A 6,217-nucleotide genomic window follows, 5' to 3' on the forward strand; every position below is an offset into this window, starting at 1 on the left:
AATAATGTTCTTGCCATATTACAAGTTTGTGTATGTTTAGTCATAATCATATAAAGAATAATGGAAAACATTTTTTCATATTTACTCCATAAGTCACCTTATATTTACGTGTAAATAAATAAAAATATAAATAAAGTGGAGTATGGTAAATAAATAAAACCTCTTTTTATATTTAATCCATAACCCTCTTTCTATTTAAGAAGACTCAAAAAAGAGGTTTTATTTAAATGAATCCTGTGGCCAAAATACCATGTTTATAAAAGAGGTATGGTAAATTAATAAAAATATAAATAAACGAGAGGTATGGTAAATAAATAAAACATTTTTTTATATTTACTCTAGAAGTCACATTATATTTAAGAACACTAAGAAAATGTGTTATATTTAGGTGAAGCCTATGGGCCAAATACTATGGGCCAAATTATTACTAATAGCATGCAAACAAAACATTATTAACCCATTGTTAACCCTAATATTAGTATTAATAAAAAAAAATATGGCACATGGTATTTACCCATGGTATTCACGTGGAATGTAGGCTATTTAAAGGGGGGAATTAAACCAACATAGATCCATCTTTACTTTGGATCTACTAAGCCCCGAAAGGTTGTACAAACCAACATATTTTTCAAGCATTGGCCCAACCCCTACAGATCATTACAACACGTTAAGAAAAATAGAGAAGATGAAAGGTTGTACATCCACATGTTACAACGTTGTTAAAAAATGCAAGACGTATGAAGGTAGTGAATTATGCTAATAAGCAATTTAAATTGGGAGAGATGTAATTAAATTTTATTATTTACTTGAAGATTTCCAATTAAAATAATAATAAATCTATATGTATATATTAATATATTGATTGGAAGGCTTCTGACAATAGTCACTTCTTTCCATTAGATCCCCTTCAGGCCTTTGGGATACCTACTACTTTCTTATATTATATAGTTGGGGTTGGCTACTTATTGGCGTGTTGGGGTAAACAAAATGTGTTTTTTTCTTTTATTTCGCAGTTGGAGTCTATGGAATAGGAAAGAAATTTGATAGCTTGAAAAAAGTGGTACAAAATATGTTTTTTTTTATCTTGTAGTTGGACTCTATGGAATAAGAAAGAAATTTGATAGATTGACAAAAGTGGTAGCTTGACAAAAGTGGTAGAGAAAAGATTAATCTCTCCTACCTTGACAAAACTGGTGGTCAAGATCAGCACCTACAAGAACTTTGTTGTGGAATATTATCAAAACTAATAGAAGGATATGAAAGAGTGTATAGTGAGAACCTTGACAAACATGGCCACTGAAACTTGCAACATTGTTTGTAGGAAGAGAAAATTATGTTTCCTTTTTCCAAACATGTATGTTAGTGTATTACAATTTAATGAATATGTTTTCCTATTATCATATATGGGTTCATACTCTAACAAAACATTCACCAAGAATTCACTTTTTATTATTTAGTGAAAGGTTTGCCAAGATCTTACAAGATTTTATAATTCAGTGATAGATTCGGCATGACCTTACAAGATAATATAATCCGGTGAGAGATTCGCCAAAAAAATTATATATACATATTATATTATTGATAAAATCGCCTCCCATTTTTCCTATGTATCATGGGGATTTGCCCATTTATTAAAGATATAAATTTAGGGTGGTTCTTAAAATTTTCCCTGCTTCAATCTAAAGGAATTAGTCTTAATTTTTGGGTAGAAGCAAATAATTGTTCAAATTACATAGTAAATCACACTCCTACTAAGGTTTTAAAGAATATCACTCTAGAAGAATCTTGGAGCTCAATTAAACCAGATGTAAGTCACTTTCGTGTTTTTGGAAGTGAAGTATGGGCCCATATTCCCAATGAGAAGCATAGAGCCTTAGAACCTAAGAGTGAAAAATGTATTTTTGTTAGATATTCTGAAGATGTCAAAGGATATAGACTTATTCCACTTAAGTCCAAAAATGTTGTCATTAGAAGAGATGTAAAGTTTACTGAAAATGTATCGGCCTCCGAGCCTAGTTAGGTGGATATGCCACCTCTCTCTATCCCTTCTACTTCTGAAAATATTTCTTCTTCAGATGATGACAACGAGGATGAAAATCCTCCCTGTCACACGGAATGAGTTGATAGTGCGGACAGAACCAACCTCCCTAGAAGCCTAAGACTTTCTAGTGACAAACAAGACAAATAGGAGCAATCCTTCTCTAAATATGCATTTATACTATGAGAAATCAAGTGTTTTAGATCTTACCTGTAACCCAACGCTGTTGTAGTAGTCCAGCTTCGTTGATCTGGATGAGCTCCTCCTTCTCTTCGAAACCTGCATTCACTAACAATCAAACCATTAAATAGCACCTGAATATCACATAAAATAAAACACATTTAACATATAGACCAAGGAGTATATGAAACAACTCATAAATAACAAATTGTTGAGAAGAATGGACTTATTTGTATTAAAAGGTAACAAAAGAAACCATTACAACCTGAGCCTTGGTGTTGTGCAAGTTCCTCCCAGGGTCCACAAGAGTCCTCCTTTACTCTGATCAGCTCACCCACTTCTAAATACAACAAGTAAAGATGGTAATCTCTCCTCACAAGCTTATACAAGGAAGTCCTAATTCCAGCAGCATCTACCCTTAGGAATGTTTAGCTTTCAACCTCCCCTCCTTCTGGCCCAATGCCTGTATTTATAGTGCTCTAGAAGAAGTTAATCAGGTCCACCATCAATGGGATAAGCCCCTCTTTGGGTGGGTTAGCTCCCCTCTTGATGGGATAAGTTCCTCTTTTATAGGGATACGTGAACCATCTGGAGGCGCTTCATACACGTCAAACAAGCTTCTAGAATGCTCTAGAAATGACCACAAGTAACTTTTTAAAGATGAAACTCGCGCCTTTTAACCTTTACAGGGGTACGCACCCACCCCTTTACATACAGAGCGTACAAGTACGCAGGTATTGTGAACTTGGGTTGCGTACACGCAGGTAAGGCTGAGAGAAACTGCGTACCCAGAGATAACTGACTTTAAATGACTTTTCTCTCTTTCTTTGAGTTTGACATGGAAAGCAGAGGCATGAGACTTGCCAAGGAGGATAGTATGACAGTGGATGGAGCCATACTAACTGCAAATAGTCATGGTGACATTTTTTAGTGTAACAGATTGCCCCCTAAAGTGCGAAGCCTGTAGTAGATTAGGGTTTTATATGATCTAGGAAGGGTGAAGTACTTTATCATTTCAAGGAGTATCTTGCGGAGAGCCTGGTCAAAACCTGCAAATATTCAACACAAAATACATATATAAGATGATATCATCGCTGAGGTAGGCATTCCCATACTCAGATTGAAAACTTTAACTAACAATCTAACTACTGCTCTGATACAGGAATGATTTTGCAGTACATCACAATTATAGACTTTTGTAGACACAGTATGGACGCAGCCATCTGTTTATGATCTGTCTACTATATAATGAATACAAAACTCCTCGCAGCCTGGATGGTGGAAACTAGATCCAGGGTCTTCATTTCTACTTCCCGAATTGGTACGATTCTATCCATGTGAATAAATGAGTCGATGTCGAACATGGCAGAAACCACTTGATTACCAGTCGATGATGTAAACTGTTAACAAGTGTGAGAGAGACCACCAGTGATGTCAATGGTTCTCAAAGTACCTAGTACAATCCATGAAATGTGAACGAATGAGTTGATGTCGAACACGTCACGGAATCCTTTGATCGAAAGTCAATGATGTAAACTGTCGTCAAAGGCGAGAAACCTGCCATTGATGCATGCAGACCTCAAGGTACTGACGATCTCTAAGTCATCTTTCTAGATAATGTGCTGATGTCGATAGAAAGCGACCCATTGCAGGCAAGCCCACAACACGAAATCATTGTTCAAGTTGAAGAAATGTTGCTGTAAGGACTGACTCAGGGATGGTCAAAATGGATGACAAGTATTTTGCATATGAATGGTTTATTTGCAGAGACCTCTTGAACACATAACGACATGACAGATGGCTTGGTGACGATTGACCCAAAGTTAATACCCAGAAACAGTTGAAGTCTTTCAAAGTGGTTTGATCAACTTTAAGGCAAAGGATTTCCCAACCCAGGTGAACGAAAAGTGTCGTGTTCAAGAGCGGTGATAAGGTTCTTCCGTAACAAAGGATACCAAATAGGTTCATTCTTCTCTCTTTTCCCCCACCATTTCTGGCAAGTACCTCTTTATTTTTTACAAGCTTGAGGAGGATAACATATGCTTGATTATAAGCTCATCCTTTGGATGAGTCCAACTTAGTTTAGATTCGGACCCTAAGAAGGAGTGGTCCGTTTCTATTTGTAATCGAACAGGTCCTTTACTGTGAAATTTTAATGAGTCCAGTATAGGAGAAACTCGGCGTTTTTCAATTTTAGAGAGTCTGAAAAAACTAAAGAAGACTCCAAGGTGAACTTTTTCGTAAATTTGTGTCTCCCAAGCCCGAAAAAGTATAAAATAATACCTGAGAGAACCGCTTGATCTTGCGACCAAGGAGTACTTTCATGTTTAGTGCCGTTGATCTGAAAAGTAAAAAGCGATCAAGGACACGTCGTTTTATTTCCAATATCGAGTTTGAAACGACAAAAACCCGGCAATCTTTTCGTGTTTTTACGGTCAGAAAAGGGCTATAAGAGGACCGTCTTTTAATTCCGTTTTAGCGAGTGTAAAAGAAACGCTTGGCAATCTTTTCATGTTTTAGGAGTCAGAAAAGAGCTTGAAAGATGACTCTGACGTGAAAAATGATAATTTACCCTAAAGTCCCTTTGTCCTGCACAAAAACAACACATTACTCATACCTGTTTAAGATGGGCAAAAATACATTGAAAAATATCCTTTCATGGTGAAAAATAAACAAACTTGGCATTCATTTATCCAAAAAACCTATAAAAAGACTTTTTACCATGTCATTTTTACCATTTTACTGTTGAAGGTGAGAAAAGGGCTTTTGACAAGAAACTTCCCGTGGACATTGCGGAGAATCCGACCGTCGGAATCGAGTGCCGTCTCTTTCAGGTATTTCACAACATCCTCCTCTTCAATTTCATCCGTTTAGAATTTCATTTTAAGCTTTTATTTGATTTTTTAGAGGGTTTGGGGTTTTAGGATACGCTTTTCGGGGTACGCAGGTGCCCCATGGGCGACCTGCGTACCCCGACTTTTTCGTATATGGGAAAAAGGTCGGAGTACGCAGGCCGCCTTCAGAACAGCTGCGTACCGCCGCTCTGTTTCTGAACGTGGGGTGCATACTCCGCGCAAAGTGGATTTCCAAACCCCAAACTCAAAAACCAACCATCCAAATTTAATTTAATGAATTCTAATCAATGTTTTTTGGTGTGCAGGTCACCCACCATGCTAGATTGGCGTGAAAGAGAACATGAAGACGTTGATTTGGCCGCAATAGGTCATCAACCTTCCATTGATGCTTTAAAGGCATGCGGTCTCTATAAGTACTGGGCCATACCTAGCATGAGGGCCCAGGTGCCATTCTTAGAGTGGCTGGTTGAAAGGTGGAACGTCCAGGATCAATGCTTCTACATCAGAGGGCACCAGCTCGAGATAGAGCCCTCTGACATATATTTTCTCACTGGCTTGCCTAATAGGGGCGAGCAACTGACTCTGTCCGGGACTAGGCCGGGTGGCCAATCCCTTGCTAGCCTTCGGCTAGAGTGGTGCAACAATCAAAACCAGGAGAAGGGGATAGAAATCAAATACATATCCTGACCTGAACTTATGGTAATTGCCTTTACGGTTACCAGACTTTGCGGCGCGGCCGCTTTGCACAATGCCACCGGGTCCCAAATGCGGATGGCTATAGATTGCTTCCGAGGCACCATTTTCAACTGGTGCGATGCTGTGTTGGCCAATATGAAGGGCCAACTGACTAGGGCAAATAACGGATAATTGAAGACCTTTGGATATGGGCCTTTAGTTGTGAGCTTTGCCCTAGGGAGAGTTCCAATGCTGATCCCCCAGCATATTACTGTTCCAGTTGGGCCTCCTCGGGAGCCTAAGTTGACGAGATGGGTTGCGGTAATGGCCCGGAATCCTGATGAGGGAGCGGCAGTGGTCCGATTTCCTGACGGTTACTTTCACTGGTTGGAGAACTAGGTCTTTGCGATTCAGGATTTTCCTTATGCCGGAATGGATTTTCGGAATGATCCGGACATGGTTCTTCCAC

This window comes from Pinus tabuliformis, chromosome 6, assembly GCF_031772625.1.
Source record: "Pinus tabuliformis cultivar Carrire ecotype Pingquan chromosome 6, CPIR1, whole genome shotgun sequence".
In the NCBI taxonomy this organism is placed as follows: domain Eukaryota; kingdom Viridiplantae; phylum Streptophyta; class Pinopsida; order Pinales; family Pinaceae; genus Pinus; species Pinus tabuliformis.